The sequence below is a fragment of the Ochotona princeps genome, chromosome 16 (genome assembly GCF_030435755.1).
Source record: "Ochotona princeps isolate mOchPri1 chromosome 16, mOchPri1.hap1, whole genome shotgun sequence".
Classification (NCBI taxonomy): Eukaryota; Metazoa; Chordata; class Mammalia; order Lagomorpha; family Ochotonidae; genus Ochotona; species Ochotona princeps.
The window spans coordinates 42,877,639-42,891,529 of NC_080847.1; positions in this window are offsets into that span (position 1 = coordinate 42,877,639).

Sequence of the window (13,891 nt, forward strand, 5' to 3'; positions counted from 1 at the left end):
AGCGATGAGGGTCCTTGAAAAAGACCCAGAACTGAAGACCATTGCACCACCAGCTCTGCAGTTATCTTTGCCACAGAAATCAAGCAGGCTCATGGACAGGTGAGCTGGAACGGTGAGCTTCCTTTATCCCAGCAGTTAGAGGAGGGAGTGATGGGGGAGATTGCAGGCAGCTCTGTATGCGTCTGAGCTGGCTGGGGCTTGCTCTCTGTTTTTTAAGTTGCCTTTCAATACCACTTCAGCCTTCCCATTGGATTGTCCCAACCTCTGCTGGAAGTCAAATGCATGAGACAAGAAGCCCACGTCCAGCTTCTCCTCCACTGAGGGTCTTAGCATCCACCTTGCAAATCCCAGCAACAACAAGGGAAAAATCTCCCCACCCAGCCAAAAATCAGGGCCGCTTATTTTCCCCAGCCCATCTCAAGCTCCCCTCCAAAAACCCTGTGCAATATCCTCAGGGGCTCCGTGGGCATCTGTTGCAAAGCCTTTTCCCATGTACCCACTTGCTACCTCCTTCTGACCTAACGTGGCAGCTCTGCAGGCCGTGTGCTGTTCGCCTTCACAATGCTATGAACATTGTGCCAAGGGACAGCAGCAGGCGGACAGTGTGACGGCCTAGGACCCAGCACTACGGCAAGGACTGTCGGGCGCGGGGTACATAGTCCTTCCCCCAGCACAGGGCCTCGTAGGTTTCCTACCGGGCACTGCTCCCATCCCAGGTCCACTGACAGCAGCAGCTCCTCTCTGGGGCTGAGCCCCATCCTATCCTTAAGGATGAATGACTGACAGGGCCCCCTGCTAAGTTCTGTATCTCCACCAGTAACTGAGATTTGTCCCACCTCCATCTCTCTCTCTCTGGAGAACAAAGAAATCTCTCTACCCAGGGGGACAGCCAGACACCTCCTGCAAGGAAAGCAGAGTGCAGGGTCAAGTGCTTTAGACACAAGCCTTTAAGAATTCCCTGTGGGATCAAGACGTGACCTTCCTCTTCTCTGGGCCTGCAGAGCCAGGCCAGAAGGAGGAGGAAGAGGGAGGGAGAGAGGCTGCACAGGGCACAGGTCTTGCTCAGCAGCCCAGGATTCACGTCACAGCAGGAGGCCTGCAGCTCCTTCTGCATCAATCCACTTCTACTGACCTTGACCTCTGGAAATCTTCCCACCCACTCCCTTGCTTATTATATCCACCCACTACGCGACCCTCAAGTTCACAGTGCACGCCCAAGGTCCTAAATCTTTCATGGGCTGGGAGCCCAGAGTCTGACTTCAGTGGAGTCTACAGTGCTTGCTAAATGCCAGACTGCCTGCTCACAGCAAGGGCTACCTCCACAGTCCGAGCTTACTCACCCCGTCCCACCCAAAGCTATACTCCACCCTGGTTCACATCACTGTCCTTGAGACGCACCAAGCCAGCTGTCCCATAAGCCTATGCACGCCACGTCAGGGGACGCTGACCAGGGTGATCTTTAAGGGAACAAACTCCCACTTCTCCCACAGCCAATTCCAGAGGCCACTCAGAGCCCCACAGCACGACAGAGTTGGTGGATACTTTGATGTCACAATACCAGCCCCTGCAATATACCATTCCCATCTGCATAGGACCCGGGCTTTTACACCTTACCCTAGGCTGCTCTCCCCAGCCCAGCCCTTGACCACAAATCCACTTGCTCCCTTTGCAAGACTCCCCCAGATGCCCTCACCTCTGCACCTGCGATCACATGGAGCTGTCCACCTCCCCACCTGACCACCCGATATCTTCCCAGTCACTCCTTGCCACACTACCCAACCGTCACAGCCACATGTGGCCGGTACAAACCGAGATGGGTCACAAAAGTGAAATCACCATCAGATTTCAAAGGCACAGGAGAGAGAAGAGAACATGAACTAGCTCACTCATTTTGTGTGATGATTTCATGGCAATCAGGGCAGCCGGACTCCCACCCTCCCTTCTTCACTTCTCTGTTGGGGCTTTGAACAAACCTCTTCCCCCTGTCCGAGTTCCCATCTCTGAGGCAGACAAAGAGTCCATGCTTGCTGTAGCCTCTCGGAGTGAGATCTTGAGGCCCGGAGAAAGCAGTGGCCAGCGGAGCTCCACCAACTCTAAACCGTGGGAGCAGCTCCCACTAGGCCTGCAAGGGTGGAGAAAGGGACCATTCCACAGTTCCACAGCACCAAAGAGTGTGTGAGGATGTGAAGTGCGTTACATCAACAGCACACTCAGACAGCAAGGGAAAACGAGCTGGGACTACAGTCCGGGTGTGGGGGGCATCTTAGGAGCAATGGCTTTTCATTTGGGTTTAGATGCCTGGCTTGAGGCCAAGCAGGAATGGGAAGGCAGGGAACACCCCCAAATGTGGAGTTGGGAAATGACAGGTACATGCGGGAAACAGAGCCCACAGCCTCGCCTGGGCCCCACTGGGATATGTTCAGTGCCTAATTGATATCACTGCCAAGAAACCAAAAGGCTCCTGGGAAAAACCTCCTCCATCACCAACAAGGACCCAGATCGGCCCCCAAGTCTCCAAAACAGTGCCAACAGCTTGTCGGTAAGAGCTGGCAGCACCCAACACACAGAAGAGAAGTGTGTAATGAATAAACATTATTTAAAGGGACTGTGTAACGCCATGAATTTTTCAGTGGCAAAAACAGCCGAGAACTTATTAAAAAATGCATGACTTTCATATTTGATTATAAGTCAAGAACAGCCCAAAAGAGAGGAAGGGGGAGTAGGTGGAGGGATGGCAAAAGACACCGGTGGCAGCCATGCCGACCGGAATTAATGAGGTTGTTCCTAACGGCGAAGGAGTGACATGGTGATTAGTTAATTACCATTCAGCTGCCTGTAATTAATGCACAACCGAAATTGGTGTACAACGACTTAAACTACCACATAAAGCTGCTACCCAAATTGAGCCGAGGACCTTGATTACTGATTGAGAAGGCCATTACCAAGGCTTCACCATCGTGATCCCAACAGTGCTTCCCTCCCACAACATGTTACACATGGAAAAGAGGAGCAGAAGGGGTATGCACCCCAACCCAGACCAGCGCAGCGTGTGACACACTGCGGGCAGTTCTCCCATCGCCGCAGCCTGGCTCCCACTGGGGCCTGAGCTCTAGCGTCTAAACCAGGGGCTGGTCCAGAGGAAGACGCAGCTGGGTAGAGCAGGGGTCCACAGGACTGGAAGGAAGAAGTGGGAGAGAGACAGCCATGCTGCAGAAAGGGAAGCTTGATTGCTCGCGGAGCACTGCGGTCATCACAGGACCCTAGTCACCACTGGCTCTCAGTAGGCCCCTGGAGACCTGAACAGAGGCTGCTGCACTAGCCCAGGCACCAGACATCCCACACCCTCTCCTGCATTCTCCACGCAGTAGCCAGGGTGATGCTTTTTAAACATTTATGTATTTATTTACCTGACAGGGGCAGGGTTGAAGAAATAGAGAGAGACGTTTCATCTGCTGGCTCACTCCCCAGATGGCCACAGTTGTTGGAGCCAAGCCAGTCTGAAGCTGAGAGCCAGCATCCTGGTCTCCAAGGAGTACAGGGCCAAAGCATTGCGGCCTTCCTCTGCTGCTTTCCCAGGTACATTGTCAAGAAGCTGTATCAAAAGTGGAGTAGCTGAGACTCAAACTGGCACCCAGATGGCAGTACCAGGCCCCAGGGTGATCCTTTTGAAAAATAAACTATTTATTGCAGAGACACACAGAGATGCCCAAATGCCCACCATAACCAGGTCTGGTCCAGACTGGAAGCCAAGAGGATCTCAACTGGGTCTCCCAAGACACACACTAGCAGGAAAGTGGAATTCTGAGCATAGCCGGGACTAAACCCAGACCCTGGTATGGGGTGTAGGCAGCCCAACAGGGGTCTTCACCACAAGGCCAAACACCTGCCCCCAGGAGGATCTTTTACAAACACAATTCAAGCACGCCTCCACCCTGATTAAAACCTTCCTGGTAGAGGATTCCAAGTGTGAACTAGCTAGTATAATAAGAACAAACTTCCTTTCCCAATCAGGACCTACAAACCCTGGGGCAACCTAGCCCCTGCCTCCTCTCATGATATATTTGAGTCAACTACACTGCCTACCCCAGGACCTTGACATATGCTAGACTAGCTGCTTGGAATTCTCTCCTCCAATTTTTTTCTAGTAATGCAGTTTCAATTCAAATGTCTCCTGCCGGAAAGGCCAGTCCCAATGCCTCCGCACAGCACAGTTGCTCACACCTCATCACCACCATGACTCCTCCTCACACAACCCTGATTCTTTCACAATCTGGATTTTTTTTCTCTCCTCAAGTCTCAGGTGTGCTCTTCCTGAAGGGCTCCCCCAGAGCAAGGCCCCCCAGATACTTTGGTGACATGTCTCAGGCTAGGGAAGCCCACAGACCCCCCTTAGGAGGCTGCTGCGCTGCCAACCCATATGCCAATTCACGCCCACCTGCTCCATTTCTGCTAATATGTCTGGGAAAGCAGCAGAGGGTGGCCCAAGTGCTTGGATCCCTGCACCCACATGGGAGACCCAGAAGCTCCTGGCTTCAGCATGGTCCAAATCCAGCCACTGTAGCCATCTGGGGAGTGAACCAGTAGCTGGAAAATCTCTGTCTCTCCTCCTCCTTTTTCTGTAATTCTGCCTTTCAAATAAATAAACCATTAAAATGTATGTATTTTTAAATTCTGTATAAAATGACAAATAATATAAATATAATTAAAATTCGTATGTGAAATATATAATATAAAACTATTTTTTAATTTATGAAATCAGTATACACATGTATAAAATGGAAGCACAATTATACAGAAATAGAATTTTTCTCCAGGCACATAGGTCAAGGACCTTTACCTACGAGGTGGTCATCAGCATCCCAGTGTCCACATTATCCACAGCAGAGCCCTCAGGACCCAGGACTGATTCACACTGGGTCAGCTTGGCTCACAGGACTGTCTCCAAACCAATCACACGCATCAAAAGAAAGATGCTGCTGGTCATGTGTGCAAATGGAGAAGACAGCAGGAATAAAACAGCATTCAGGCTCCTTAGACACCGGCAACTAGAATGGAAAAGTGACCCCTAAGGAGAAGCAGACAGCCATCCCTGCTGAGGGAGTGTGGGAGGGTTGACCCAGAAAGAAGAAAGAGGCAGGAAGGAGCAAACTCAAGGGCGCTGGTAGTAGCTGTTGTGTCTTAGATGGAGAACCTGGACTTAAGTCGCAGCTTCCCCACATTCCAGTCTTGACTTCAGGTAGGTTCTTTTTTTTTTTTAAGATTTATTTATTTTTATTATAAAGTCAGATATACAGAGAGGAAGATCTTCCATCGGATGATTCACTCCCCAAGTACGCGCAACGGCCGGTGCTGTGCCGAGCCTCCTCTAGGTCTCCCACACGGGTGCAGGATCCCAAAGCATTTGGGCCGTCCTCGACTGCTTTCCCAGGTCACAAGCAGGGGGCTGGATGGGAAATGGAGCTGCCGGGATTAGAACCGGTGCCCACATGGGATCCCGGAGCGTTCAAGGCGAGGACTTTAGCCACTAGGCCACACTGCAGGGCCCGTTTTCAGGTAGGTTCTATGGTCTCTTCAGACCACCTGTTTCCAAGGTCACTGACAGAAAATGGAGCCACTGCCTCAGAATCTCACTCCAACCCTCAGGCACGAGGACAGCAGCAGCAGGTCTGTTTCCCAATCTAATAACACAGATCGAGCCCTCAGTTCAAAACTTAGGAAGATAAACAATAACCCAGAACATGCTGCATTGAACAGGACAGCTGGGTCTTCCTGCCACCTGGCCTGGCACCATGGGAGAGAAGCCATGACTCCCTCCCCATCATCCTTAAAGGGAATCAACTGCCAACCCTAACAGAAATCCCATGAGGTCTCCAATAACTCATGGCTGACAAAACAACTGGCCAGGGAGGACAGGGGTCCTGGGCCTTGAGCTTTCTCTGGGACATGTGCCCTAACCAGCACCACCAGCTCATCCTTCCTTCAACTGTTGCCCAAGCTCTGTCATCAATTCCAGCTCTAACTCACTCTCCACAGGCTCCTTCACCAAACTACTGGCCAAGTTCTCAACAGGGCCCTAATGATCAAATGAGAAGACAGTGGGGCTTCTTGCCTGACTTTGGAGGGAACCCCGGGCCTAGATCCTACAGGAGACAGGATTCCTCCACTCCAAATCGCTGTCCTATGGACTCAAGACAATCAGAAGCTTCCTACATGGAAGGCTCGCTCAGACGAGGGTGACCTTGGCACTGGCTGCCTGCCTCCGGCTCCTTGCCAGGCATGCTCTGCGAGTGGGTGAAAATCAATCCCTTGGCGTTTCTTCCTCTCCTTGAGAACAGGAGCAACCAGGCCCTTGGGCCACTTCATATCCCACTGAGGTCACCACCCAGGCAGTAGGCAAGCACTTGACCTGGTCCCTGAGACTACCAGGGTCATTTACTTGCAGGTGAGAAGTGGGTCTGCCCCCCTGATGTGGTGCTTACAAAGTGCTTCCCACCTCGGTGTCTGAACTCCCCCTGAGAAGCAATGGATACGGACAGGTGCACCAGGCAAGTAACGTGAAGCCCAAAGTCACACAGCTGCTTAGTGGAGGGTTGGAACCAGGGAAGAATCCATAATCCCAGGAAAGGACTCCATCCTTCCTCTTCCATAGGCTGAGAAGGAAGCCCATGAGGCAGAGTCTTCCATCCCCAGGTACTGGTTTCTGACAGTTGTCTCCTCCCGCCAAGACCTGGTGCCATGGGACACCTTACCAGACAAGCAGTAAACTTAGGCTAACGGGAGGGTCCCCATGGTCCCTCCTGGGGGATGGGAGTGGGCTCTGGCACACGCCTGGAATCTCAGAGGACAGCTGCAGATGCTGAGCTGCAGGGATGACATGGGGGTGGAGCCACAGGATCACATCTGTGACCTGAATGCTATCTGTTGGCTTTTTTTTTTTTTAAACAAAGAAATACTCATTCAGTGATGTATTCCCAACATCCAGTTCAACTGATTTTATATGAGATGTGTCTGTGTGGCTGCCACCCAGATCAAGATGTAGAATAATTTCTAACACCCAGAATGTTGGAGCTGTACCTCCCCAATCACCCAGCCCTCCTGCCAGGCTACCCATAATTCTGGGAATTAGTTTTGCCTGCTTTTGTACTTCATTTGGGCGACTTTTCATACTCTATCCTGAGATTCATCTCTAAGCTGATGCATGTGTCAGGAGAGGTGTTTTCTGTTTCATTTTCTAAGCAGCATTTCATTGTGTGATTCCACCCAATACAGTTATCCATTTAGCTGTTGATAAGCACCAGGTGCTTCTCCAACTGGGGGCTAATATGAATAAGGCTGTCATGAACATTCTCACTTCCATCTTATCATTCCTACTTCAGGACTAATAGGTGTACCAAGGACAGGTCCTAAGACACATGTATGTGTCAGAGAACATGTCAGTGTTCCAAAAAGATTGTGATCACCTCCTTCAACACGTGAAGTGGTGTACTTGAAGTGTACCATTTAGATGAGGACAACCTGGGTTCCCAGCCTACATGCCCGTCCAAGGTCACTGGGAACAGAATCACCCCTATGGATACTAGCCTATTAATTTCAACTCCTCAATGTTTCAGACTATAGTGAACATCTCAAGATGGATTCCACAGAGGTCCATGACTAGGCTGGCCTCTCAGCCTTGTTAATGAAGGGATAGTGGCCAGACAGTACAACAGAGCTACCCTCACCACCTCTTGGTCCAGATCCATAATAGGTCTCATGGCAAAAGCCCTAACCTTCTTTAACTTCTCTGACACAATATACCATTCCTGCAGTGGACGTGTGGCTACTAAGACCCAGGTTGGCTTCCTGAAGGAGTACAGGAAGCCAGTTGTGACCCCTACACTGTCCACTGCCTCAAAGAATGGCTTGGCACTTGTCACAGCACTAAGGGACCTGGCTGAAATGGGCTATCTTTTGCTGTCAGGAAATTAACCTGGTGGCTAGGGTCTCTTCCTGATGTGACCACAGCCCTTGGAAACTCCTTAGCAGCTCTGCCTGTGCAACTTGGGAAGCCCTCAACAGTTCAGGCAAGCTCTGTATAAGTCTGTTTAATCCAAGAAGCCTTAAGTCACATTATGTCTGTTCCCCATGTGGTCTTTGAAATGCTTTAGCTGAGGTTACACATGGCCATAGGCAGGTAGGACTGCAGGGCACGAGGATACCACTGCTGGTTTCAAGACTTGCCAACACTTCCCCCACAGTATCTCTTTCATCATCTGATAATGCCAATTAACATGAAAAAGTGGAATCCACAGGTAACATTGGCAGTTGGCATTACCAAGTGCTTATTTAGAGTTTCACTCTGTGACAATGAGAGGGTAATGGGTCAAACCAACGGAAACTTCTACAGGTACAGCACTTAGAGTCAGTCTCTCCCCTCATGTCCTCAGTCAGCAGATGGCAGGAACCACAGCGAGACAATGGCCTATCTCAAACAAGAGGGAAGAATTGATAGTCATGTAATATATGAAAATTCCACAGGAACTGTGAGTGGAAGTTAACAAGACCAACTACTGGTATTATTGACTCAGGACTCAAGGCTAAGTATTTCACGTTCATTATCTCATTGAATCCTTCTATTTACACTGCAAGACCCTCTCTATCATCACTCCCATTTTAAGTGGAGAAAATTAAGACTCAAAGAGGCTAAGAAACTTGCCCAAAGTCCTAGCGCGAGGAAGTGGCTGAAGTGATTGATACCCTGGTTTACTTCAAGTTTACTTGGCCCATCCCATGCCTAGACTGTGCCTCAGGAGGCCCTGGAGAGGTCCAGGCCCACTTGTGCAGGGTAGAGTTGGAGATCCCCTTGGTAAAGTCACAATTGGACCCCTGGAGGCTGCCACCCAGACCTTGAGTTGCTGTTTGGTACCTGGGTCCCTGCCCTCAGGGAAAAGACTCATTCAGCTAAAGAAAGTTCCTTATAAAGACTATAAGAATTATAAAATCTTGCCTGGGTCTCACTCTCTGTTTTAGAAGCCAAAGATGAAGCTGTTTTTCCAAACCTCTCCCGAGGCCAAACTGAAGCTCAAACACTAAGCCCCACAGGGCCCCTTTCACCCTTTCCTCCCATCAGTAAAGATGCTGGGTGGCACCTACTAGATGTGGCACCCACCTTGCCCCATCTCCTCCCAAACAAGGCCCAGAACTCTCTTCCATCCATGAAGACAGGGAAGGGCACCCATGTGAGAAGTCCATCACACTCAAATCCCCTGTATAAGAAAATTTCCAGAAGAGCCTCTGGCCAAGATATCAAAGATGGGATGTGCCGGCAAGGACTGGCCAGCAGTGGTACCCAGTAAATGCTCCTCACCATTGAGCCTCCAGTGCCTTGTGAGTAACACAAGAATGCTCACCCCAGACAAAGAGATGAGGTACCTAGCAAGCACTCACCTGTTCAACAAATAAAGAGTCCCAGCACTGGGCCAGGTACTCCATCAGCAACGGCTCCAGGTAAACCTTCATCAGCCTTGGCTGAGAAATCATGTGTACAAATCTCATTATTAGTAATGTAGCCTCCCCTAATTTGGCCCAGAGAGCTCACTGTAGGACCTCAGTCAATATTTGCTGAAAATCAAATATAGAACTTATTGTGATTCAGTGCAAACACCGTGCTGAACTCCACCAAAACATGCTCGAGGCTTGAGGGAGAGAGCAGTAAATTAGTATGCACAAGTGTCCAAGGCACAGAAGGCAGCTCCTGACCCCTCTGCCAGTCTGGGAGGTGGACTCTACTCAGGCATCCTCAGAAGCTTAAATACCCCACTATCGTAGCATTGAATCAGCACCAACGACCCTTGAAAACTATCAGGCCCAGACAGTCGAGAGAGCAAGCAAATGAATGAGTGAACAAGCGAGGGAACCAAAAGGGAGAGAGCAGAAAGGAGCAATGAACACAGACTTAGGGTCACAAAGTCCGAGGTCTAACATTGCTCCTCCATGTCCCCTCTGTACTTTCTTATCTCCTGAGTCTCTGTTCTCTCATCTATGAAATAAAGTGAAGGTAATGTGCATAGAAATCTAGTGAAATTGTCTTTGTAAAGTACTTAGCATAGTGTTTGGCATATGGAGTCTACAAAAACATAATAAACACAAACAGGCACATTAAGATGTGGGTACCTTAGGGAAGTCAACTATTACAGAATGTAGACATAGAACAAGACTGATTGGGCCTGCACTCAGGATTGGATTGTGAGCTCCTGAGGGAGGCGTTCCTGCTTCAAGCACATGCCATTATGACAGGCAAAATATAACTTAAAAAAAACTGTAAGACATAACTATCTCTACAAACAAGATCAACCCCACAAGGACAAAAGATGAATGAGAAAGAAGTGCAGCAATCCAGTGGCTGAATCCTTGGAGTTCACACTGTGAGGCATGGTGAGGATGAAGCCTATCCTATGTGAGGTAGGGGTAGGACCGAAAGTCACTGCACAAGCCCCATGGGCTGCCACTGTGCCCCTGGCTTCCACAGGGGACCCACTGCTGTCAGGTGAAAGGTGATGCGTCAGGTGATGGACACATCTACACTCAAGAGGCATAGAAAGATATGCAGAATTGGATGGATGTTGCCAAATGCTCTCTGTATATAGAAACGACAGGCTCAATCAGCCATTTGTAGACTGAAGCCATAGGTGATAGAGGGCATCCCTGGCAACAGTTCAACCAGCTTTCAATGGACGCAAGAAAGGCTACACTAAAGTTGAAATGTTAGATCTGACTGAAAGCAGCAAAACATCTGAGTCTTGAGAGGAACAGATTGGGACACTAAGATTTGGGATGGAAACAATAGAGTGAATTCTGAAACCACTGAGGTAGCACTCCTCTGAATGCTCTACCTCTGAAGTGGTCTTTTATTCCTTTCTAGCAAATAGTAGACCCTCTTCACGGAATTCATTCGGAGACCTCAATGGTGCCAAATCTCTTTCAAGACAAAGTTTTCTCCCTCAAGATCTCCCCTCATCTATTGATCACCAGAACAAACAGGTCAGGTCTCAGCAAGGTTCAACAGAGAAGATGGAGGTCCTCACAAAGGAAGGGAAGGATTATCCATCCACCAAGGGACCTGACCAACAAGAACTCATAGAACCGACGGACTGTGCCAGGTCCTGTACTTGCTAGTACATATAGGATTCTGGTCTGGGTACACCTCAAAGTTTCTTTGGGGGTCCCCTCAACCAAAATAGCGGACTTAGAACCTTAACCAAGAAAAGACAGAAGATAGAACAGGACAGTCAACCACCACATCTATACGTTGGCAGCAAAACACTGGACAAAGGGAGACTCTATGATGGACTATGTCAATCAGTAGATAATTCAACAGCCTCATCGTGTCTGGAGTGGCGAGACTGGCAGCAATGCATAACTGGTGGACTACCGGGACCACTTGAGCAAGGATCCCACAGCATGCCCTACATCCGGGACCTGGGGTGGGTGGAGACTGGGTGGGGCTTCTCCTCAATATTCCCTTCAGCCCTTGTAACTTTTTACCCTAAAAAAAAAAATGATAAATACATTTTTTTAAAAAGTCCCAAAAGCAAAAAATTTTAAAAAAGAAGAACTCATAGAACCAAGAGAGCTGGCATACTGATGGATGGGCAAGAGGCAGAAAGTGAACTTGGATAAGGAATTCAACACTTTGTCAACTTACTGGGCACCAACTCCAATAATTTCTAAACAGCTATTAAAATCCCTAGGTGGGGAAAACAATCTTACCCTTCAATATAATGTGGAGATGTGAGAGAAACTTGTTAAGTCACATAGGGATTTAAATCTCTTGGCCTCAGAGAAGTGCACATGTTAAAATAAATCTATTCTCTAAGATCTGACTTATTGTCATAAAACCACATTCCTCAACAAAAAGCAGAGAAATTTCCCTCCACCAAGGAGCTGAGAAAGGAATGGGATGGTTGGGAGGACCAAAGATGGAGCAGGCCAAGGCATCATCAAGAAGCTCTATGCCAGCTGTCTTCTCTAAGCTCTGCCAATAATAGGAGATGGTGTGATGGAACTGAGCTCCTTAGGGTTGCAATGGACAGGACTCTGTAAGAGCAGAGGCCATACAGCAGCAACACTCTGTCATCAGAGGCAAAGTAGCCACTAAGGTCAGGATGGCAAGCATAGGATTCTGATCTAGAGAGATGTATGGTACCCTATACATCATACTGTGTCCAGGGGGTAGTTAATATCGGTGACTGATAAACACACTGCTTAAGAACAAGCAGAAAATGGAGGCCAACCACCGTGGCATGCATGTCAGCTCTCAGACCCATCAGCAGGAGGAGGAATCCTCCTGAGAAAGACCCTATGTCGTAGGAAATAGAGAAACAGCAAGGATTCCAGTTCTGAGTAATAGTACGTTGGTGAAACGGGAAGCTTATATCTTAAGTATGCTGTGGGATATATTAGAATCAGAATTGTCATTCATGCCAGGGTTGAGATCTAGGAACACAAGAAATGATGGGAATCTTTTGGCAGTGAGTCCAACAGGCCCACAGACCACCATGTACTCATTCCCTCCATTGCGAACGCAGTCAGAATGGACACAGCTAGCAGAAAACTAAGGACAGTAAGACCATACATAAGTAGAGAATACCCAACAAGAGCCGCTGAGGCTGTCCCCTGACCCACTGACTGAAGTGTTCAAATACCACATCCTTAAAGTAGAGACAGATATAAGTGTTATTCTCAAAGACAAAAGAGCCACTGACAAAGGTCTTTGTCAACACAATTAATTCACAAGTGTGGAACCTGCAAAATCTACATCAATGCCAGTGGATAATGGGTCTCAGACTTACCCATGTTTAGCCCCAGTCACAGTTACTATGCCAGATGTGGTGTCCTTACGGGGGACTTCCCTGGAAGTTCAGATAACACAGCCTCTGCTTTGTGGCAGTGATCTCGTGAATCTAGCTTTTTAAACCCCTCAGGAAGGAGGAGAATCAAGATGGTGGAATAGGGTAAGGACACATTTAAACACACAGAGAAAAACTTAATCAGGATGAAGCAAAGAGGACACATCCCAGGAAATAGGAGATGACAGAACAACAGCAGAGGGGTTCCTGGAGATTGACAGATGCAAGAAAGCAGCGAAAAACAATAGTGTGGTGTTGCAGCGACTAATACTCCAGCAGCATTCAGCTAACGACAATCTGAACTCCACCAACAGCCAGAAGTCCAGCAGCAACCAGGTGGGAAGGGACTTTCACTGGGAGCTTGGGAGGTGAACCCAGACAAAGAACTATCCGTCCTGCTGGTCCATTTGGTTTGACCAGGAGCAGAGACAGAGTGGCAGATCCCAGACAGGAAATGTGAGAACAGGGTGGATTTCACAGCTCAGTCAGCTCCCTAGTGCCGAATTGGGCTCCATTTTGTCTAAGGAGGCAAAGGCAAGGGGAAGGAATGAGCATACGCCAAGCTGAGAGTGAACTCTTTTCTGACTCAGTGAACTGAAGCAACGTGACATTCTACAGGTTCCACCCAAGACAGGTCTGGGCAGACCTCAGACTTGATGGCTAGCAAATCAAGAACTCTAGAAGTGGCACGTCAGGTGCCATTTTGTACAGTGTGGCAAAAGTTTTAGGACTGCAGGGGACAACATTGAACTGCACATGTGCTGAGCTCGCAAGAACTCACTGAGTTCAGTGAATTGCATTGGTCCCACAGGAAAGTAATGCCAACTGTGGCATCGTATGTGTCAAAATAGGTCCATATGGTACCAGACCTAATGGCCAACAGGTTCTGGCAAGATAAGCACCAACAACAACCCAGCTGTATAGGACACGTGGTGTCTCCCTAATCCTGGGACCTGCTCCAATCGAAAGTGGGAGAAAGGTTGCAGAGACAACAGTGCAACCTC